The sequence below is a fragment of the Schistocerca gregaria genome, unplaced genomic scaffold (genome assembly GCF_023897955.1).
Source record: "Schistocerca gregaria isolate iqSchGreg1 unplaced genomic scaffold, iqSchGreg1.2 ptg000180l, whole genome shotgun sequence".
Lineage (NCBI taxonomy): Eukaryota > Metazoa > Arthropoda > Insecta > Orthoptera > Acrididae > Schistocerca > Schistocerca gregaria.
In genome coordinates, this window is record NW_026061730.1 from 645,459 (window position 1) to 669,860 (window position 24,402).

At 50.5% G+C, this 24,402-nt stretch overlaps 6 non-coding genes across 6 annotated transcripts; all 6 read right to left on the reverse strand.

The window, feature by feature from the left end:
- Positions 1–2,134: 2,134 nt before the first annotated feature.
- On the reverse strand, positions 2,135–2,208 carry Trnaa-agc (transfer RNA alanine (anticodon AGC)). The gene has a single exon. It is a non-coding gene; the product is annotated as a tRNA-Ala (tRNA).
- Positions 2,209–5,287: 3,079 nt separating this feature from the next.
- Trnaa-agc (transfer RNA alanine (anticodon AGC)) lies at positions 5,288–5,361 on the reverse strand. The gene has a single exon. It is a non-coding gene; the product is annotated as a tRNA-Ala (tRNA).
- A 1,503-nt stretch (positions 5,362–6,864) lies between these two features.
- On the reverse strand, positions 6,865–6,938 carry Trnaa-agc (transfer RNA alanine (anticodon AGC)). The gene has a single exon. It is a non-coding gene; the product is annotated as a tRNA-Ala (tRNA).
- Positions 6,939–8,452: 1,514 nt separating this feature from the next.
- On the reverse strand, positions 8,453–8,526 carry Trnaa-agc (transfer RNA alanine (anticodon AGC)). Its single transcript has one exon. It is a non-coding gene; the product is annotated as a tRNA-Ala (tRNA).
- Positions 8,527–20,771: 12,245 nt separating this feature from the next.
- On the reverse strand, positions 20,772–20,845 carry Trnaa-agc (transfer RNA alanine (anticodon AGC)). The gene has a single exon. It is a non-coding gene; the product is annotated as a tRNA-Ala (tRNA).
- Positions 20,846–23,937: 3,092 nt separating this feature from the next.
- On the reverse strand, positions 23,938–24,011 carry Trnaa-agc (transfer RNA alanine (anticodon AGC)). The gene has a single exon. It is a non-coding gene; the product is annotated as a tRNA-Ala (tRNA).
- Positions 24,012–24,402: the final 391 nt, after the last annotated feature.

Sequence of the window (24,402 nt, forward strand, 5' to 3'; positions counted from 1 at the left end):
TTCTCCGACTTTACACGACGCTCACGCTAGTGACAGCCTTATTTATAGTTCGACGTCGCGCCAAAGCGAATGAGCACATTTCGCCTACGGCTTAGGCCGCTCTTCTAGTATGGCTGCTCTGTGTCTGCAGGCAGCGAGAGGCTGCATTCTTCCTGTGTTCGCACCTATATCACCTGTGCTTCCTTGTCAGAGACAGACTATCGCAAAACATACAACTCACTCCATGAATTGATTGCTACGGCATCTGTTATCAGCAGTCACAACCAGCAACACCAGTAGCAGCCGACTGACGCAAAGAATGGGAACGTGCAGTGGGATTTACGTGAAATCGGCGCAAGGCAGATCTTTCCGACGTAGGCTTGAGAATCTTATGGGAACATTTGTACTGTTTCTAAATTAAGTGTAGGTGTGGGAGGAGGGTGCTTCCTGCGCACGAATAAAAGCACGCTCGCCAATTGTGGATGCTAATCGTTCGCTTGTATCTGCCTACACACCTCTGCCGGTTGGGAATTATTCCACTTGCATGGCAAGGTGCGCATGTAGGTGTGTTAAAAATTCAGGAGGCGCTGGGTATCTATCCCAGCACCTCTCGCACGCTAAGCGAGCGCTCTACCATCTGAGCTACGCCCACCCCCCGATAACTAATAGTGCTACATACAGACATATCAACGTTACAGACCCTTGCACTCCCATTATTCCGCAGACAAACACTACTCTCTATGTATCAGTGAGAGTGTCTTTCAGGTTTCGTGCATTCTGTATCGAATCGTAGTTGGCCACAATGAAAGTGGCACGCATAACGTCGAAAATAGAGTTCAGACACCGCTCTGAGTAAGACGAACGTGTTGTCCACCTCTAGACTTCAATGACGTTAAGCCGTGATACCTAAGACAGATCTGCACTCGATGACACCACGATAACAGCCGGTCCTCACACTTACATCTTGCTCTCCTTATGACAGTATACATCATATCAGTCTGTGACGCTGGTTTTGCAACTTCTTGCGTGCGTTTATGTTCGCCGCGACCAACACTTACCATGCACTGACCACAAAACATGGAGGAGCCGGGGCTTGAACCCGAGACCGTTCACACGCTAAGCGAACGATCTGCCAACTGAGCTACAGCTACACACACGACCAAGCCTGGCTATTCTCCATTACTTGCGACTCTGATGTGCACGGACACGATGGTTGGTTGGTTTGTAGCGGCGAAGGTACCAGAATACAAAGGCGCGGACACGTTCATATACACAAGAGTTCCAAGTAGTTTCGATGCTCTGTTATTACGAATGCAAATTCCGTCTGTTTTGAACGTCTTAAATTGAAAGGGCGGTCACAAATTGGTCCATTTCACTCCTTGTCGACAATCACTCAGCACCTGAGGTAACAAGCACATCTCGAGCCCCATTGTGCTCTCCATTGTTCATGCCAACTCCGTGCCTCGCTCTTTGCTACTGTGTAAAACTCTTGTCGTCCAACTGCAAAACACTGGGACACAACAAGTTTCCGCGTCCCCATTGCACTGATCGTACTACGAAACGCTCCCCAAACTTGGCAATCACCCATGCAGATGACTTTTCCGACTTTACACGACGCTCACGCTAGTGACAGCCTTATTTATAGTTGGACGTCGCGCCAAAGCGAATGAGCACAATTCGCCTACGGCTTAGGGTGCTCTTATAGTGTGGCTGCTCTATGTCTGCACGCAGCGAGAGGCTGCAAGCTTCCTGTGTTCGCACCTATATCACCTGTGCTTCCTTGTCAGAGACAGACTATCGCAAAACATACAACTCACTCCATGAATTGATTGCTACGGCATCTGTTATCAGCAGTCACAACCAGCAACACCAGTAGCAGCCGACTGACGCAAAGAATGGGAACGTGCAGTGGGATTTACGTGAAATCGGCGCAAGGCAGATCTTTCCGACGTAGGCTTGAGAATCTTATGGGAACATTTGTAATGTTTCTAAATTAAGTGTAGGTGTGGGAGGAGGGTGCTTCCTGCGCACGAATAAAAGCACGCTCGCCAATTGTGGATGCTAATCGTTCGCTTGTATCTGCCTACACACCTCTGCCGGTTGGGAATTATTCCACTTGCATGGCAAGGTGCGCATGTAGGTGTGTTAAAAATTCTGGAGGCGCTGGGTATCGATCCCAGTACCTCTCGCACGCTAAGCGAGCGCTCTACCATCTGAGCTACGCCCACCCCCCCGATAACTAATAGTGCTACATACAGACATATCAACGTTACAGACCCTTGCACTCCCATTATTCCGCAGACAAACACTACTCTCTATGTACCAGTGAGAGTGTCTTTCAGGTTTCGTGCATTCTGTATCGAATCGTAGTTGGCCACAATGAAAGTGGCACGCATAACGTCGAAAATAGAGTTCAGACACCGCTCTGAGTAAGACGAACGTGTTGTCCACCTCTAGACTTCAATGACGTTAAGCCGTGATACCTAAGACAGATCTGCACTCGATGACACCACGATAACAGCCGGTCCTCACACTTACATCTTGCTCTCCTTATGACAGTATACATCTTATCAGTCTGTGACGCTGGTTTTGCAACTTCTTGCGTGCGTTTATGTTCGCCGCGACCAACACTTACCATGCACTGACCACAAAACATGGAGGAGCCGGGGCTTGAACCCGAGACCGTTCACACGCTAAGCGAACGATCTGCCAACTGAGCTACAGCTACACACACGACCAAGCCTGGCTATTCTCCATTCTTTGCGACTCTGATGTGCACGGACACGATGGTTGGTTGGTTTGTAGCGGTGAAGGTACCAGAATACAAAGGCGCGGACACGTTCATATACACAAGAGTTCCAAGTAGTTTCGATGCTCTGGTATTACGAATGCAAATTCCGTCTGTTTTGAACGTCTTAAATTGAAAGGGCGGTCACAAATTGGTCCATTTCACTCCTTGTCGACAATCACACAGCACCTGAGGTAACAAGCACATCTCGAGCCCCATTGTGCTCTCCATTGTTCATGCCAACTCCGTGTCTCGCTCTTTGCTACTGTGTAAAACTCTTGTCGTACAACTGCAAAACACTGGGACACAACAAGTTTCCGCGTCCCCATTGCACTGATCGTACTACGAAACGCTCCCCAAACTTGGCAATCACCCATGCAGATGACTTCTCCGACTTTACACGACGCTCACGCTAGTGACAGCCTTATTTACAGTTCGACGTCGCGCCACAGCGAATGAGCACATTTCGCCTATGGCTTAGGCCGCTCTTCTAGTGTGGCTGCTCTGTGTCTGCAGGCAGCGAGAGGCTGCAAGCTTCCTGTGTTCGCACCTATATCACCTGTGCTTCCTTGTCAGAGACAGACTATCGCAAAACATACAACTCACTCCATGAATTGATTGCTACGGCATCTGTTATCAGCAGTCACAACCAGCAACACCAGTAGCAGCCGACTGACGCAAAGAATGGGAACGTGCAGTGGGATTTACGTGAAATCGGCGCAAGGCAGATCTTTCCGACGTAGGCTTGAGAATCTTATGGGAACATTTGTACTGTTTCTAAATTAAGTGTAGGTGTGGGAGGAGGGTGCTTCCTGCGCACGAATAAAAGCACGCTCGCCAATTGTGGATGCTAATCGTTCGCTTGTATCTGCCTACACACCTCTGCCGGTTGGGAATTATTCCACTTGCATGGCAAGGTGCGCATGTAGGTGTGTTTAAAATTCAGGAGGCGCTGGGTATCTATCCCAGCACCTCTCGCACGCTAAGCGAGCGCTCTACCATCTGAGCTACGCCCACCCCCCGATAACTAATAGTGCTACATACAGACATATCAACGTTACAGACCCTTGCACTCCCATTATTCCGCAGACAAACACTACTCTCTATGTATCAGTGAGAGTGTCTTTCAGGTTTCGTGCATTCTGTATCGAATCGTAGTTGGCCACAATGAAAGTGGCACGCATAACGTCGAAAATAGAGTTCAGACACCGCTCTGAGTAAGACGAACGTGTTGTCCACCTCTAGACTTCAATGACGTTAAGCCGTGATACCTAAGACAGATCTGCACTCGATGACACCACGATAACAGCCGGTCCTCACACTTACATCTTGCTCTCCTTATGACAGTATACATCATATCAGTCTGTGACGCTGGTTTTGCAACTTCTTGCGTGCGTTTATGTTCGCCGCGACCAACACTTACCATGCACTGACCACAAAACATGGAGGAGCCGGGGCTTGAACCCGAGACCGTTCACACGCTAAGCGAACGATCTGCCAACTGAGCTACAGCTACACACACGACCAAGCCTGGCTATTCTCCATTACTTGCGACTCTGATGTGCACGGACACGATGGTTGGTTGGTTTGTAGCGGCGAAGGTACCAGAATACAAAGGCGCGGACACGTTCATATACAGAAGAGTTCCAAGTAGTTTCGATGCTCTGGTATTACGAATGCAAATTCCGTCTGTTTTGAACGTCTTAAATTGAAAGGGCGGTCACAAATTGGTCCATTTCACTCCTTGTCGACAATCACTCAGCACCTGAGGTAACAAGCACATCTCGAGCCCCATTGTGCTCTCCATTGTTCATGCCAACTCAGTGCCTCGCTCTTTGCTACTGTGTAAAACTCTTGTCGTACAACTGCAAAACACTGGGACACAACAAGTTTCCGCGTCCCCATTGCACTGATCGTACTACGAAACGCTCCCCAAACTTGGCAATCACCCATGCAGATGACTTTTCCGACTTTACACGACGCTCACGCTAGTGACAGCCTTATTTATAGTTGGACGTCGCGCCAAAGCGAATGAGCACATTTCGCCTACGGCTTAGGCCGCTCTTATAGTGTGGCTGCTCTGTGTCTGCACGCAGCGAGAGGCTGCAAGCTTCCTGTGTTCGCACCTATATCACCTGTGCTTCCTTGTCAGAGACAGACTATCGCAAAACATACAACTCACTCCATGAATTGATTGCTACGGCATCTGTTATCAGCAGTCACAACCAGCAACACCAGTAGCAGCCGACTGACGCAAAGAATGGGAACGTGCAGTGGGATTTACGTGAAATCGGCGCAAGGCAGATCTTTCCGACGTAGGCTTGAGAATCTTATGGGAACATTTGTACTGTTTCTAAATTAAGTGTAGGTGTGGGAGGAGGGTGCTTCCTGCGCACTTATAAAAGCACGCTCGCCAATTGTGGATGCTAATCGTTCGCTTGTATCTGCCTACACACCTCTGCCGGTTGGGAATTATTCCACTTGCATGGCAAGGTGCGCATGTAGGTGTGTTAAAAATTCTGGAGGCGCTGGGTATCGATCCCAGTACCTCTCGCACGCTAAGCGAGCGCTCTACCATCTGAGCTACGCCCACCCCCCCGATAACTAATAGTTCTACATACAGACATATCAACGTTACAGACCCTTGCACTCCCATTATTCCGCAGACAAACACTACTCTCTATGTATCAGTGAGAGTGTCTTTCAGGTTTCGTGCATTCTGTATCGAATCGTAGTTGGCCACAATGAAAGTGGCACGCATAACGTCGAAAATAGAGTTCAGACACCGCTCTGAGTAAGACGAACGTGTTGTCCACCTCTAGACTTCAATGACGTTAAGCCGTGATACCTAAGACAGATCTGCACTCGATGACACCACGATAACAGCCGGTCCTCACACTTACATCTTGCTCTCCTTATGACAGTATACATCATATCAGTCTGTGACGCTGGTTTTGCAACTTCTTGCGTGCGTTTATGTTCGCCGCGACCAACACTTACCATGCACTGACCACAAAACATGGAGAAGCCGGGGCTTGAACCCGAGACCGTTCACACGCTAAGCGAACGATCTGCCAACTGAGCTACAGCTACACACACGACCAAGCCTGGCTATTCTCCATTCTTTGCGACTCTGATGTGCACGGACACGATGGTTGGTTGGTTTGTAGCGGGGAAGGTACCAGAATACAAAGGCGCGGACACGTTCATATACACAAGAGTTCCAAGTAGTTTCGATGCTCTGGTATTACGAATGCAAATTCCGTCTGTTTTGAACGTCTTAAATTGAAAGGGCGGTCACAAATTGGTCCATTTCACTCCTTGTCCACAATCACACAGCACCTGAGGTAACAAGCACATCTCGAGCCCCATTGTGCTCTCCATTGTTCATGCCAACTCAGTGCCTCGCTCTTTGCTACTGTGTAAAACTCTTGTCGTACAACTGCAAAACACTGGGACACAACAAGTTTCCGCGTCCCCATTGCACTGATCGTACTACGAAACGCTCCCCAAACTTGGCAATCACCCATGCAGATGACTTCTCCGACTTTACACGACGCTCACGCTAGTGACAGCCTTATTTACAGTTCGACGTCGCGCCAAAGCGAATGAGCACATTTCGCCTATGGCTTAGGCCGCTCTTCTAGTGTGGCTGCTCTGTGTCTGCAGGCAGCGAGAGGCTGCAAGCTTCCTGTGTTCGCACCTATATCACCTGTGCTTCCTTGTCAGAGACAGACTATCGCAAAACATACAACTCACTCCATGAATTGATTGCTACGGCATCTGTTATCAGCAGTCACAACCAGCAACACCAGTAGCAGCCGACTGACGCAAAGAATGGGAACGTGCAATGGGATTTACGTGAAATCGGCGCAAGGCAGATCTTTCCGACGTAGGCTTGAGAAGCTTATGGGAACATTTGTACTGTTTCTAAATTAAGTGTAGGTGTGGGAGGAGGGTGCTTCCTGCGCACGAATAAAAGCACGCTCGCCAATTGCGGATGCTAATCGTTCGCTTGTATCTGCCTACACACCTCTGCCGGTTGGGAATTATTCCACTTGCATGGCAAGGTGCGCATGTAGGTGTGTTAAAAATTCTGGAGGCGCTGGGTATCGATCCCAGCACCTCTCGCACGCTAAGCGAGCGCTCTACCATCTGAGCTACGCCCACCCCCCGATAACTAATAGTGCTACATACAGACATATCAACGTTACAGACCCTTGCACTCCCATTATTCCGCAGACAAACACTACTCTCTATGTATCAGTGAGAGTGTCTTTCAGGTTTCGTGCATTCTGTATCGAATCGTAGTTGGCCACAATGAAAGTGGCACGCATAACGTCGAAAATAGAGTTCAGACACCGCTCTGAGTAAGACGAACGTGTTGTCCACCTCTAGACTTCAATGACGTTAAGCCGTGATACCTAAGACAGATCTGCACTCGATGACACCACGATAACAGCCGGTCCTCACACTTACATCTTGCTCTCCTTATGACAGTATACATCTTATCAGTCTGTGACGCTGGTTTTGCAACTTCTTGCGTGCGTTTATGTTCGCCGCGACCAACACTTACCATGCACTGACCACAAAACATGGAGGAGCCGGGGCTTGAACCCGAGACCGTTCACACGCTAAGCGAACGATCTGCCAACTGAGCTACAGCTACACACACGACCAAGCCTGGCTATTCTCCATTCTTTGCGACTCTGATGTGCACGGACACGATGGTTGGTTGGATTGTAGCGGTGAAGGTACCAGAATACAAAGGCGCGGACACGTTCATATACACAAGAGTTCCAAGTAGTTTCGATGCTCTGGTATTACGAATGCAAATTTTGTCTGTTTTGAACGTCTTAAATTGAAAGGGCGGTCACAAATTGGTCCATTTCACTCCTTGTCGACAATCACACAGCACCTGAGGTAACAAGCACATCTCGAGCCCCATTGTGCTCTCCATTGTTCATGCCAACTCCGTGCCTCGCTCTTTGCTACTGTGTAAAACTCTTGTCGTCCAACTGCAAAACACTGGGACACAACAAGTTTCCGCGTCCCCATTGCACTGATCGTACTACGAAACGCTCCCCAAACTTGGCAATCACCCATGCAGATGACTTCTCCGACTTTACACGACGCTCACGCAACGCTCACGCTAGTGACAGCCTTATTTACAGTTCGACGTCGCGCCAAAGCGAATGAGCACATTTCGCCTATGGCTTAGGCCGCTCTTCTAGTGTGGCTGCTCTGTGTCTGCAGGCAGCGAGAGGCTGCAAGCTTCCTGTGTTCGCACCTATATCACCTGTGCTTCCTTGTCAGAGACAGACTATCGCAAAACATACAACTCACTCCATGAATTGATTGCTACGGCATCTGTTATCAGCAGTCACAACCAGCAACACCAGTAGCAGCCGACTGCACGCAAAGAATGGGAACGTGCAGTGGGATTTACGTGAAATCGGCGCAAGGCAGATCTTTCCGACGTAGGCTTGAGAATCTTATGGGAACATTTGTACTGTTTCTAAATTAAGTGTAGGTGTGGGAGGAGGGTGCTTCCTGCGCACGAATAAAAGCACGTTCGCCAATTGTGGATGCTAATCGTTCGCTTGTATCTGCCTACACACCTCTGCCGGTTGGGAATTATTCCACTTGCATGGCAAGGTGCGCATGTAGGTGTGTTAAAAATTCTGGAGGCACTGGGTATCGATCCCAGCACCTCTCGCACGCTAAGCGAGCGCTCTACCATCTGAGCTACGCCCACCCCCCGATAACTAATAGTGCTACATACAGACATATCAACGTTACAGACCCTTGCACTCCCATTATTCCGCAGACAAACACTACTCTCTATGTATCAGTGAGAGTGTCTTTCAGGTTTCGTGCATTCTGTATCGAATCGTAGTTGGCCACAATGAAAGTGGCACGCATAACGTCGAAAATAGAGTTCAGACACCGCTCTGAGTAAGACGAACGTGTTGTCCACCTCTAGACTTCAATGACGTTAAGCCGTGATACCTAAGACAGATCTGCACTCGATGACACCACGATAACAGCCGGTCCTCACACTTACTTCTTGCTCTCCTTATGACAGTATACATCATATCAGTCTGTGACGCTGGTTTTGCAACTTCTTGCGTGCGTTTATGTTCGCCGCGACCAACACTTACCATGCACTGACCACAAAACATGGAGGAGCCGGGGCTTGAACCCGAGACCGTTCACACGCTAAGCGAACGATCTGCCAACTGAGCTACAGCTACACACACGACCAAGCCTGGCTATTCTCCATTCTTTGCGACTCTGATGTGCACGGACACGATGGTTGGTTGGTTTGTAGCGGCGAAGGTACCAGAATACAAAGGCGCGGACACGTTCATATACACAAGAGTTCCAAGTAGTTTCGATGCTCTGGTATTACGAATGCAAATTCCGTCTGTTTTGAACGTCTTAAATTGAAAGGGCGGTCACAAATTGGTCCATTTCACTCCTTGTCGACAATCACTCAGCACCTGAGGTAACAAGCACATCTCGAGCCCCATTGTGCTCTCCATTGTTCATGCCAACTCAGTGCCTCGCTCTTTGCTACTGTGTAAAACTCTTGTCGTCCAACTGCAAAACACTGGGACACAACAAGTTTCCGCGTCCCCATTGCACTGATCGTACTACGAAACGCTCCCCAAACTTGGCAATCACCCATGCAGATGACTTTTCCGACTTTACACGACGCTCACGCTAGTGACAGCCTTATTTATAGTTCGACGTCGCGCCAAAGCGAATGAGCACATTTCGCCTACGGCTTAGGCCGCTCTTCTAGTGTGGCTGCTCTGTGTCTGCAGGCAGCGAGAGGCTGCAGGCTTCCTGTGTTCGCACCTATATCACCTGTGCTTCCTTGTCAGAGACAGACTATCGCAAAACATACAACTCACTCCATGAATTGATTGCTACGGCATCTGTTATCAGCAGTCACAACCAGCAACACCAGTAGCAGCAGACTGACGCAAAGAATGGGAACGTGCAGTGGGATTTACGTGAAATCGGCGCAAGGCAGATCTTTCCGACGTAGGCTTGAGAATCTTATGGGAACATTTGTACTGTTTCTAAATTAAGTGTAGGTGTGGGAGGAGGGTGCTTCCTGCGCACGAATAAAAGCACGCTCGCCAATTGTGGATGCTAATCGTTCGCTTGTATCTGCCTACACACCTCTGCCGGTTGGGAATTATTCCACTTGCATGGCAAGGTGCGCATGTAGGTGTGTTAAAAATTCTGGACGCGCTGGGTATCGATCCCAGTACCTCTCGCACGCTAAACGAGCACCCTACCATCTGAGCTACGCCCAACCCCCCGATAACTAATAGTGCTACATACAGTCATATCAACGTTACAGACCCTTGCACTCCCATTATTCCGCAGACAAACACTACTCCCTATGTATCAGTGAGAGTGTCTTTCAGGTTTCGTGCATTCTGTATCGAATCGTAGTTGGCCACAATGAAAGTGGCACGCATAACGTCGAAAATAGGGTTCAGACACCGCTCTGAGTAAGACGAACGTGTTGTCCACCTCTAGACTTCAATGACGTTAAGCCGTGATACCTAAGACAGATCTGCACTCGATGACACCACGATAACAGCCGGTCCTCACACTTACATCTTGCTCTCCTTATGACAGTATACATCATATCAGTCTGTGACGCTGGTTTTGCAACTTCTTGCGTCCCTTTATGTTCGCCGCGACCAACACTTACCATGCACTGACCACAAAACATGGAGGAGCCAGGGCTTGAAGCCGAGACCGTTCACACGCTAAGCGAACGATCTGCCAACTGAGCTACAGCTACACACACGACCAAGCCTGGCTATTCTCCATTATTTGCGACTCTGATGTGCACGGACACGATGGTTGGTTGGTTTGTAGCGGCGAAGGTACCAGAATACAAAGGCGCGGACACGTTCATATACACAAGAGTTCCAAGTAGTTTCGATGCTCTGGTATTACGAATGCAAATTCCGTCTGTTTTGAGCGTCTTAAATTGAAAGGGCGGTCACAAATTGGTCCATTTCACTCCTTGTCGACAATCACTCAGCACCTGAGGTAACAAGCACATCTCGAGCTCCATTGTGCTCTCCATTGTTCATGCCAACTCAGTGCCTCGCTCTTTGCTACTGTGTAAAACTCTTGTCGTCCAACTGCAAAACACTGGGACACAACAAGTTTCCGCGTCCCCATTGCACTGATCGTACTACGAAACGCTCCCCAAACTTGGCAATCACCCATGCAGATGACTTTTCCGACTTTACACGACGCTCACGCTAGTGACAGCCTTATTTATAGTTCGACGTCGCGCCAAAGCGAATGAGCACATTTCGCCTACGGCTTAGGCCGCTCTTCTAGTGTGGCTGCTCTGTGTCTGCAGGCAGCGAGAGGCTGCAAGCTTCCTGTGTTCGCACCTATATCACCTGTGCTTCCTTGTCAGAGACAGACTATCGCAAAACATACAACTCACTCCATGAATTGATTGCTACGGCATCTGTTATCAGCAGTCACAACCAGCAACACCAGTAGCAGCCGACTGACGCAAAGAATGGGAACGTGCAGTGGGATTTACGTGAAATCGGCGCAAGGCAGATCTTTCCGACGTAGGCTTGAGAATCTTATGGGAACATTTGTACTGTTTCTAAATTAAGTGTAGGTGTGGGAGGAGGGTGCTTCCTGCGCACGAATAAAAGCACGCTCGACAATTGTGGATGCTAATCGTTCGCTTGTATCTGCCTACACACCTCTGCCGGTTGGGAATTATTCCACTTGCATGGCAAGGTGCGCATGTAGGTGTGTTAAAAGTTCTGGAGGCGCTGGGTATCGATCCCAGTACCTCTCGCACGCTAAGCGAGCACTCTACCATCTGAGCTACGATCACCTCCCCGATAACTAATAGTGCTACATACAGTCATATCAACGTTACAGACCCTTGCACTCCCATTATTCCGCAGACAAACACTACTCTCTATGTATCAGTGAGAGTGTCTTTCAGGTTTCGTGCATTCTGTATCGAATCGTAGTTGGCCACAATGAAAGTGGCACGCATAACGTCGAAAATAGAGTTCAGACACCGCTCTGAGTAAGACGAACGTGTTGTCCACCTCTAGACTTCAATGACGTTAAGCCGTGATACCTAAGACAGATCTGCACTCGATGACACCACGATAACAGCCGGTCCTCACACTTACATCTTGCTCTCCTTATGACAGTATACATCATATCAGTCTGTGACGCTGGTTTTGCAACTTCTTGCGTGCGTTTATGTTCGCCGCGACCAACACTTACCATGCACTGACAACAAAACATGGGGGAGCCGGGGCTTGAACCCGAGACCGTTCACACGCTAAGCGAACGATCTGCCAACTGAGCTACAGCTACACACACGACCAAGCCTGGCTATTCTCCATTCTTTGCGACTCTGATGTGCACGGACACGATGGTTGGTTGGTTTGTAGCGGCGAAGGTACCAGAATACAAAGGCGCGGACACGTTCATATACACAAGAGTTCCAAGTAGTTTCGATGCTCTGGTATTACGAATGCAAATTCCGTCTGTTTTGAACGTCTTAAATTGAAAGGGCGGTCACAAATTGGTCCATTTCACTCCTTGTCGACAATCACACAGCACCTGAGGTAACAAGCACATCTCGAGCCCCATTGTGCTCTCCATTGTTCATGCCAACTCAGTGCCTCGCTCTTTGCTACTGTGTAAAACTCTTGTCGTCCAACTGCAAAACACTGGGACACAACAAGTTTCCGCGTCCCCATTGCACTGATCGTACTACGAAACGCTCCCAAACTTGGCAATCACCCATGCAGATTTTTTTTTTTTTTTTTTTTTTCCTTTATTGTGATTTTAATACCTGTGACAAACAGGTAGGCCGGCAGCGGACCAAGTATGCCGCTCTTCGGCCTCAGAGTATACACAGAACAGAGATGAGTGAGATATAAAAACAATCAAGACGGCGGGGTACAAACAGTAGACAAAACAGAGTTAAAACGGAGTCGGTCACGTGCGTAGCACAATGGATAAAAGCGGAGAAACACGGTGCACAAACGCAGATGGCAGATGGCCGCACGTGAACCAGCGGAGCACAAACGACGAAACACAAACACACTGCAGGAGAGTCGAGGCACAAACACATGCGATGGTCTTCGGCGTAGGACGATGAAAGTAACTGATGGAAGACAGCAGAGTCGTGGCCTGCCAAGGGGAAAAGGTGTGGGGAAGAGGAGAGAGAGGGGGAGGGGAAGATGCCAGTGGAGGAGAGGGATGGAGGAGAAGGGGGAGGGTAGGGGGAGTGGAAGCCCAAGGAGAAAGGGGAGGGGAGGGAGGGAGAGAAGGGAGAGAGGGTGCCCACAGGAAAAGGAGAGGAGAGGGAAGGTAAGGCTCAAAGTTGGTAGGAGGGGTAGATGGAGGGGAGGAGGGCATCATCAGGGAGGGGGAGTTGACGGAAGCCACCGAGGGAGAGGGTGTGGAGGGTGTAAAGATGGAGAGCAGGTGGGATATAGGAATGCAGGCGCGGCAGCGGGTTGGGGTGGGAGAGGATGGGAGAGACAAGAGGGTGTGGAGGATCAAGCTTGCGGGAGGTGTAGAGGATCCGTAACCGTTCGAGGAAAAGGAGGAGGTGCGGGAAGGGAATCAGGTCATAGAGGATCCGCGTGGGGGAAGGGAGACGGATGCGATAGGCGAGGCGGAGCGCATGGCGTTCTAGGATCTGAATGGACTTGTAGAAGGTAGGAGGGGCAGAGATCCAGGCGGGATGAGCATAGCAAAGGATAGGACGGATGAGGGACTTGTAGGTGTAGAGGATGGTGGAAGGGTCCAGACCCCATGTACGGCCAGAAAGGAGCTTAAGGAGGCGGAGGCGGGAGCGTGCCTTGGCTTGGATCGTCCGGAGATGTGGGTTCCAGGAGAGGCGACGGTCGAGGGTGACACCAAGGTACTTGAGAGTAGGTGTGAGGGTGATGGGACGGCCATAAATAGTAAGATAGAAATCAAGGAGACGGAAGGAACGAGTGGTTTTGCCTACAATGATCGCCTGGGTCTTGGAAGGATTGACCTTGAGCAACCACTGGTTACACCAAGTGGTGAACCGGTCAAGATAGGATTGGAGAAGGTGCTGGGAGCGTTGCAGGGTGGGAGCGAGGGCAAGGAAGGCAGTGTCATCGGCGTACTGGAGAAGGTGTAGGGGAGGTGCAGGTGGAGGCATGTCTGCCGTGTAAAGGAGGTAGAGAAGAGGGGAAAGGACGGAACCTTGGGGCACACCGGCGGAGGGGTAGAAGGTGTAGGAATCAGTGTTGTGGATGGTGACATAGGAAGGACGGTGGGAAAGGAAGGAAGCGACCAGACGGACATAGTTGAGAGGAAGAGCAAAGGTTTGGAGCTTGAAAAGGAGACCGGAATGCCACACACGGTCATATGCGCGTTCGAGGTCGAGGGAAAGGAAGATGGCGGAACGACGGGAATTGAGTTGTTCGGAGAGGAGGTGAGTGAGGTGAAGGAGGAGGTCATCGGCTGAGAAGGACGGCCGAAAGCCACATTGGGTAGGGGGGAGGAGGCGGTGTTGGTGAAGGTGCTTGTGTAGGCGGCGGGTAAGAATGGATTCCAGGACCTTGCTGAAGACCGAGGTAAGGCTGATGGGACGGTAGGAGGAGACAGCGGAAGGCGGTTTGTCGGGCTTGAGGAACATCAGGATCCGGGAGGTTTTCCACAGGTCGGGGTAGTAGCCGGTGGACAGGACCACATTGTAGAGCCTGGCCAATGTGGAGAGGAAGGAGGCAGGAGCTTCACGGAGGTGACGGTAAGTAACACGATCGTGACCGGGAGCAGTGTTGCGTTTAGGGCGAAGTGTAGCAATGATATCTTGAGTGGTGATTGGGGTATTGAGTTCTGTGTGTGTGATGTTGTCCAAGTACTGGAAGCCAGGAGCAAGCGGGGGGACAGAGGTATCAGTTCGATCACGGACATCAGGAAAGAGGGAATAATCGAACTGGGGATCGTCAGGGATGGTAAGGATATCGGAGAGGTAGGAGGCGAAATGGTTGGCCTTACTAAGGGCATCAGGGAAGGGGTGGTCATCATGAAGGAGAGGGTAGTAGGGAGAGGGTTTAGATCCGGTAAGGCGGCGGAAGGCTGACCAGTACTTGGACGAGTTGATAGGTAAGGTGGCATTAAGACGGGTGCATGTCTGTCGCCAGTCCCGGCGTTTCTTTGCCGTGAGTAAGTTCCTGATGTGTCGCTGTAGTTGCCGGTGGCGTCGTAGTGTGTCCTGGTCACGTGTGTGAAGGAAGGCACGGTAGAGCCGGCGGGATTCACGCAGGAGAAGGACGGCCTGTGGGGGTAAGGTGGGGCGGTGCGGATGGATGGCAATGGTAGGGACGTGGGCCTCCACGGCCTCAGACAAGGTCTGCTGGAGAAAGGAGGCAGCACGGGTAACGTCATCAGGTTGGTGGTAGGTGAGGGGGTGGCTATCGACCTGGAGAGCAAGGGAGTCCCGGTAGGCATTCCAGTTGGCACGGGAGTAGTCATGGACATATTTCGGGGGAGGGTCATGGCGCGGGTCGGGACGGGGGCGACGACCGTCTGATACAGTGAGGAGGACAGGGAGATGGTCACTGCCAATGGGATCAAGGACGTCCACCGCTATGCGGCCAAGCAGGGTGGGGGAGGCTAGGACGACATCGGGAGTGGTATTGGATTCAGGGCGGGTGTGTTGGGGAATTGGAAGGACGTCGCCTTGGAGGGTGGCAAGGAACCGATGCCACCGCCGTAACTGGGCGGCAGAACGACTATGGATGTTAAGGTCGGCGGCAATCACGTAGGAGGAGAAGGTACGGTCGATGTGGGAAAGGAAGTCGAAAGGAATAGGTGCAGCGGGGCGGACATAGATGGTGGCACAGGTAAGGGTAAGGCCGGGGAAGAAGAGACTAAGGATCAAGTGTTCTGTGGGGTCAGGAAGGAGGGGTTGGAGCCGGACAGGGATCTGGCGGTGGTGGCCAATGGCAACTCCGCCACGCGCTATCTGGAGTGGATTGTCAGACCGGTGAAGGAGGTAGGGCGAGGTGTGGACGGTGTGGTGGGGCTGAAGAAAGGTTTCGTTCAGAAGGAAGGCATCCACACGGTGGGTCGTAAGGGTATGCATAAGGAGGTGCTTGTTGGTGGGAAGGGAGCGGATGTTATTGAACAGGATACGGTGCTGTCGTGCCATAATGGGAATTTAAACGAGGGTGTCGAGACGGGAGAAGGTGAAATGGGCCTGGTTGTGGGAATAGGTGGCGTAGGTGTTGAGGTGGAACACGGAACGGGCAGCGAGGGAAATCTGGTGGAGGGTGTGGGGACGCTGAAAGGGATGGACGTTCTGGAGCACTATTGTGACGAACCTGATGATGTCCTCTGCGGTGGGGGGAGGACGGAGGGAATTGCCAGGAGGGGTGGGGTCATCCAAAGGGCGGAGAGGAACAGTGAGTTCAGGAGCGGATGGAGGAGGTCGAGCCTTGCATTTCTGGGAGTAGGTAGGGTGTTGGAGGTTGCAGGTATTGCAGGAGGGAGGAGACTGAAGGTTGGGGCACTGCCGGAGGAAGTGCGCTTGCTTACAATGCGGGCAGACTGGGGCCTCGCGGCACTCTGATGTTGGGTGTGCGTTATAACGCAGACACCTCTGGCAGCGAATGGATTGTGGTGGGGAGCGGGAGGGGTCAACCTTATACCGGCGGTGGAAGAGGAGGGCACCCTCCTTAAGGAGATGGTCGATGGAGGGAGCGTGTTCGGAGAAAACTCGCATAAGGCGAGTGGGGCCCGCAGAGTTGAAAATGCGGCGAACAGCTCGCACCTCCAGGTACGGGTGGGCCTGAAACTCCGCCAGCACCTCCTCCTCCGTGATCGTCGGGCTAAGCCGAGTGATCACGGCGGTGAGGGTCGGCGGGCGACGTGGGGGTTGGGGTTGACGGGGGGAGGAAGGGGAAGGAGCAGGGGCAAGGGAGGCATTAGGTCCAAATCGGGTGAGAGGAATTCGGGAGAGGATGTCGGAGTGTAGGGTAGGGCTTGGGGAGGTGATCAAGACAGAGTCCCTACGGGGGGTAAGAAGGGAGATGGGGGCTGCAGGGAAGTATTGGCGGAGGAGCAAGGTCAGGTTGCGGGCCTCCAGGAGAGAGGGATCAGGACGGGAGAGGAGATACTTGTAGGAGGGGGAGTTAGAAGAGGAAGTAGAGGGGGCTGGAGGGGAGACATCCCCATGCAGATGACTTCTCCGACTTTACACGACGCTCACGCTAGTGACAGCCTTATTTACAGTTCGACGTCGCGCCAAAGCGAATGAGCACATTTCGCCTACGGCTTAGGCCGCTCTTCTAGTGTGGCTGCTCTGTGTCTGCAGGCAGCGAGAGGCTGCAAGCTTCCTGTGTTCGCACCTATATCACCTGTGCTTCCTTGTCAGAGACAGACTATCGCAAAACATACAACTCACTCCATGAATTGATTGCTACGGCATCTGTTATCAGCAGTCACAACCAGCAACACCAGTAGCAGCCGAATGACGCAAAGAATGGGAACGTGCAGTGGGATTTACGTGAAATCGGCGCAAGGCAGATCTTTCCGACGTAGGCTTGAGAATCTTATGGGAACATTTGTACTGTTTCTAAATTAAGTGTAGGTGTGGGAGGAGGGTGCTTCCTGCGCACGAATAAAAGCACGCTCGCCAATTGTGGATGCTAATCGTTCGCTTGTATCTGCCTACACACCTCTGCCGGTTGGGAATTATTCCACTTGCATGGCAAGGTGCGCATGTAGGTGTGTTAAAAATTCTGGAGGCGCTGGGTATCGATCCCAGTACCTCTCGCACGCTAAGCGAGCACTCTACCATCTGAGCTAGGCCCACCCCCCCACCGATAACTAATAGTGCTACATACAGTCATATCAACGTTACAGACCCTTGCACTCCCATTATTCCGCAGACAAACACTACTCTCTATGTATCAGTGAGAGTGTCTTTCAGGTTTCGTGCATTCTGTATCGAATCGTAGTTGGCCACAATGAAAGTGGCACGCATAACGTCGAAAATAGAGTTCAGACACCGCTCTGAGTAAGACGAACGTGTTGTCCACCTCTAGACTTCAATGACGTTAAGCCGTGATACCTAAGACAGATCTGCACTCGATGACACCACGATAACAGCCGGTCCTCACACTTACATCTTGCTCTCCTTATGACAGTATACATCATATCAGTCTGTGACGCTGGTTTTGCAACTTCTTGCGTGCGTTTATGTTCGCCGCGACCAACACTTACCATGCACTGACCACAAAACATGGAGGAGCCGGGGCTTAAACCCGAGACCGTTCACACGCTAAGCGAACGATCTGCCAACTGAGCTACAGCTACACACACGACCAAGCCTGGCTATTCTCCATTATTTGCGACTCTGATGTGCACGGACACGATGGTTGTTTGGTTTGTAGCGGCGAAGGTACCAGAATACAAAGGCGCGGACACGTTCATATACACAAGAGTTCCAAGTAGTTTCGATGCTCTGGTATTACGAATGCAAATTCCGTCTGTTTTGAACGTCTTAAATTGAAAGGGCGGTCACAAATTGGTCCATTTCACTCCTTGTCGACAATCACACAGCACCTGAGGTAACAAGCACATCTCGAGCCCCATTGTGCTCTCCATTGTTCATGCCAACTCAGTGCCTCGCTCTTTGCTACTGTGTAAAACTCTTGTCGTCCAACTGCAAAACACTGGGACACAACAAGTTTCCGCGTCCCCATTGCACTGATCGTACTACGAAACGCTCCCAAACTTGGCAATCACCCATGCAGATGACTTCTCCGACTTTACACGACGCTCACGCTAGTGACAGCCTTATTTACAGTTCGACGTCGCGCCAAAGCGAATGAGCACATTTCGCCTACGGCTTAGGCCGCTCTTCTAGTGTGGCTGCTCTGTGTCTGCAGGCAGCGAGAGGCTGCAAGCTTCCTGTGTTCGCACCTATATCACCTGTGCTTCCTTGTCAGAGACAGACTATCGCAAAACATACAACTCACTCCATGAATTGATTGCTACGGCATCTGTTATCAGCAGTCACAACCAGCAACACCAGTAGCAGCCGAATGACGCAAAGAATGGGAACGTGCAGTGGGATTTACGTGAAATCGGCGCAAGGCAGATCTTTCCGACGTAGGCTTGAGAATCTTATGGGAACATTTGTACTGTTTCTAAATTAAGTGTAGGTGTGGGAGGAGGGTGCTTCCTGCGCACGAATAAAAGCACGCTCGCCAATTGTGGATGCTAATCGTTCGCTTGTATCTGCCTACACACCTCTGCCGGTTGGGAATTATTCCACTTGCATGGCAAGGTGCGCATGTAGGTGTGTTAAAAATTCTGGAGGCGCTGGGTATCGATCCCAGTACCTCTCGCACGCTAAGCGAGCACTCTACCATCTGAGCTAGGCCCACCCCCCCACCGATAACTAATAGTGCTACATACAGTCATATCAACGTTACAGACCCTTGCACTCCCATTATTCCGCAGACAAACACTACTCTCTATGTATCAGTGAGAGTGTCTTTCAGGTTTCGTGCATTCTGTATCGAATCGTAGTTGGCCACAATGAAAGTGGCACGCATAACGTCGAAAATAGAGTTCAGACACCGCTCTGAGTAAGACGAACGTGTTGTCCACCTCTAGACTTCAATGACGTTAAGCCGTGATACCTAAGACAGATCTGCACTCGATGACACCACGATAACAGCCGGTCCTCACACTTACATCTTGCTCTCCTTATGACAGTATACATCATATCAGTCTGTGACGCTGGTTTTGCAACTTCTTGCGTGCGTTTATGTTCGCCGGGACCAACACTTACCATGCACTGACCACAAAACATGGAGAGCCGGGGCTTGAACCCGAGACCGTTCACACGCTAAGCGAACGATCTGCCAACTGAGCTACAGCTACACACACGACCAAGCCTGGCTATTCTCCATTATTTGCGACTCTGATGTGCACGGACACGATGGTTGGTTGGTTTGTAGCGGCGAAGGTACCAGAATACAAAGGCGCGGACACGTTCATATACACAAGAGTTCCAAGTAGTTTCGATGCTCTGGTATTACGAATGCAAATTCCGTCTGTTTTGAACGTCTTAAATTGAAAGGGCGGTCACAAATTGGTCCATTTCACTCCTTGTCCACAAACACACAGCACCTGAGGTAACAAGCACATCTCGAGCCCCATTGTGCTCTCCATTGTTCATGCCAACTCAGTGCCTCGCTCTTTGCTACTGTGTAAAACTCTTGTCGTTCAACTGCATAACACTGGGACACAACAAGTTTCCACGTCCCCATTGCACTGATCGTACTACGAAACGCTCCCCAAACTTGGCACTCACCCATGCAGATGACTTTTCCGACTTTACACGACGCTCACGCAACGCTCACGCTGGTGACAGCCTTATTTACAGTTCGACGTCGCGCCAAAGCGAATGAGCACATTTCGCCTATGGCTTAGGCCGCTCTTCTAGTGTGGCTGCTCTGTGTCTGCAGGCAGCGAGAGGCTGCAAGCTTCCTGTGTTCGCACCTATATCACCTGTGCTTCCTTGTCAGAGACAGACTATCGCAAAACATACAACTCACTCCATGAATTGATTGCTACGGCATCTGTTATCAGCAGTCACAACCAGCAACACCAGTAGCAGCCGACTGACGCAAAGAATGGGAACGTGCAGTGGGATTTACGTGAAATCGGCGCAAGGCAGATCTTTCCGACGTAGGCTTGAGAATCTTATGGGAACATTTTTACTGTTTCTAAATTAAGTGTAGGTGTGGGAGGAGAGAGCTTCCTGCGCACGAATAAAAGCACGCTCGCCAATTGTGGATGCTAATCGTTCGCTTGTATCTGCCTACACACCTCTGCCGGTTGGGAATTATTCCACTTGCATGGCAAGGTGCGCATGTAGGTGTGTTAAAAATTCTGGAGGCGCTGGGTATCGATCCCAGTACCTCTCGCACGCTAAGCGAGCGCTCTACCATCTGAGCTACGCCCACCCCCCGATAACTAATAGTGCTACATACAGACATATCAACGTTACAGACCCTTGCACTCCCATTATTCCGCAGACAAACACTACTCTCTATGTATCAGTGAGAGTGTCTTTCAGGTTTCGTGCATTCTGTATCGAATCGTAGTTGGCCACAATGAAAGTGGCACGCATAACGTCGAAAATAGAGTTCAGACACCGCTCTGAGTAAGACGAACGTGTTGTCCACCTCTAGACTTCAATGACGTTAAGCCGTGATACCTAAGACAGATCTGCACTCGATGACACCACGATAACAGCCGGTCCTCACACTTACATCTTGCTCTCCTTATGACAGTATACATCATATCAGTCTGTGACGCTGGTTTTGCAACTTCTTGCGTGCGTTTATGTTCGCCGCGACCAACACTTACCATGCACTGACCACAAAACATGGAGGAGCCAGGGCTTGAACCCGAGACCGTTCACACGCTAAGCGAACGATCTGCCAACTGAGCTACAGCTACACACACGACCAAGCCTGGCTATTCTCCATTATTTGCGACTCTGATGTGCACGGACACGATGGTTGGTTGGTTTGTAGCGGCGAAGGTACCAGAATACAAAGGCGCGGACACGTTCATATACACAAGAGTTCCAAGTAGTTTCGATGCTCTGGTATTACGAATGCAAATTCCGTCTGTTTTGAACGTCTTAAATTGAAAGGGCGGTCACAAATTGGTCCATTTCACTCCTTGTCGACAATCACACAGCACCTGAGGTAACAAGCACATCTCGAGCCCCATTGTGCTCTCCATTGTTCATGCCAACTCAGTGCCTCGCTCTTTGCTACTGTGTAAAACTCTTGTCGTTCAACTGCAAAACACTGGGACACAACAAGTTTCCGCGTCCCCATTGCACTGATCGTACTACGAAACGCTCCCCAAACTTGGCAATCACCCATGCAGATGACTTTTCCGACTTTACACGACGCTCACGCTAGTGACAGCCTTATTTACAGTTCGACGTCGCGCCAAAGCGAATGAGCACATTTCGCCTATGGCTTAGGCCACTCTTCTAGTGTGGCTGCTCTGTGTCTGCAGGCAGCGAGGGGCTGCAAGCTTCCTGTGTTCGCACCGATATCACCTGTGCTTCCTTGTCAGAGACAGACTATCGCAAAACATACAACTCACTCCATGAATTGATTGCAACGGCATCTGTTATCAGCAGTCACAACCAGCAACACCAGTAGCAGCCGACTGACGCAAAGAATGGGAACGTGCAGTGGGATTTACGTGAAATCGGCGCAAGGCAGATCTTTCCGACGTAGGCTTGAGAATCTTATGGGAACATTTGTACTGTTTCTAAATTAAGTGTAGGTGTGGGAGGAGGGTGCTTCCTGCGCACGAATAAAAGCACGCTCGCCAATTGTGGATGCTAATCGTTCGCTTGTATCTGCCTACACACCTCTGCCGGTTGGGAATTATTCCACTTGCATGGCAAGGTGCGCATGTAGGTGTGTTAAAAATTCTGGAGGCGCTGGGTATCGATCCCAGTACCTCTCGCACGCTAAGCGAGCACTCTACCATCTGAGCTAGGCCCACCCCCCCACCGATAACTAATAGTGCTACATACAGTCATATCAACGTTACAGACCCTTGCACTCCCATTATTCCGCAGACAAACACTACTCTCTATGTATCAGTGAGAGTGTCTTTCAGGTTTCGTGCATTCTGTATCGAATCGTAGTTGGCCACAATGAAAGTGGCACGCATAACGTCGAAAATAGAGTTCAGACACCGCTCTGAGTAAGACGAACGTGTTGTCCACCTCTAGACTTCAATGACGTTAAGCCGTGATACCTAAGACAGATCTGCACTCGATGACACCACGATAACAGCCGGTCCTCACACTTACATCTTGCTCTCCTTATGACAGTATACATCATATCAGTCTGTGACGCTGGTTTTGCAACTTCTTGCGTGCGTTTATGTTCGCCGGGACCAACACTTACCATGCACTGACCACAAAACATGGAGAGCCGGGGCTTGAACCCGAGACCGTTCACACGCTAAGCGAACGATCTGCCAACTGAGCTACAGCTACACACACGACCAAGCCTGGCTATTCTCCATTATTTGCGACTCTGATGTGCACGGACACGATGGTTGGTTGGTTTGTAGCGGCGAAGGTACCAGAATACAAAGGCGCGGACACGTTCATATACACAAGAGTTCCAAGTAGTTTCGATGCTCTGGTATTACGAATGCAAATTCCGTCTGTTTTGAACGTCTTAAATTGAAAGGGCGGTCACAAATTGGTCCATTTCACTCCTTGTCCACAAACACACAGCACCTGAGGTAACAAGCACATCTCGAGCCCCATTGTGCTCTCCATTGTTCATGCCAACTCAGTGCCTCGCTCTTTGCTACTGTGTAAAACTCTTGTCGTTCAACTGCAAAACACTGGGACACAACAAGTTTCCGCGTCCCCATTGCACTGATCGTACTACGAAACGCTCCCCAAACTTGGCACTCACCCATGCAGATGACTTTTCCGACTTTACACGACGCTCACGCAACGCTCACGCTGGTGACAGCCTTATTTACAGTTCGACGTCGCGCCAAAGCGAATGAGCACATTTCGCCTATGGCTTAGGCCGCTCTTCTAGTGTGGCTGCTCTGTGTCTGCAGGCAGCGAGAGGCTGCAAGCTTCCTGTGTTCGCACCTATATCACCTGTGCTTCCTTGTCAGAGACAGACTATCGCAAAACATACAACTCACTCCATGAATTGATTGCTACGGCATCTGTTATCAGCAGTCACAACCAGCAACACCAGTAGCAGCCGACTGACGCAAAGAATGGGAACGTGCAGTGGGATTTACGTGAAATCGGCGCAAGGCAGATCTTTCCGACGTAGGCTTGAGAATCTTATGGGAACATTTTTACTGTTTCTAAATTAAGTGTAGGTGTGGGAGGAGAGAGCTTCCTGCGCACGAATAAAAGCACGCTCGCCAATTGTGGATGCTAATCGTTCGCTTGTATCTGCCTACACACCTCTGCCGGTTGGGAATTATTCCACTTGCATGGCAAGGTGCGCATGTAGGTGTGTTAAAAATTCTGGAGGCGCTGGGTATCGATCCCAGTACCTCTCGCACGCTAAGCGAGCGCTCTACCATCTGAGCTACGCCCACCCCCCGATAACTAATAGTGCTACATACAGACATATCAACGTTACAGACCCTTGCACTCCCATTATTCCGCAGACAAACACTACTCTCTATGTATCAGTGAGAGTGTCTTTCAGGTTTCGTGCATTCTGTATCGAATCGTAGTTGGCCACAATGAAAGTGGCACGCATAACGTCGAAAATAGAGTTCAGACACCGCTCTGAGTAAGACGAACGTGTTGTCCACCTCTAGACTTCAATGACGTTAAGCCGTGATACCTAAGACAGATCTGCACTCGATGACACCACGATAACAGCCGGTCCTCACACTTACATCTTGCTCTCCTTATGACAGTATACATCATATCAGTCTGTGACGCTGGTTTTGCAACTTCTTGCGTGCGTTTATGTTCGCCG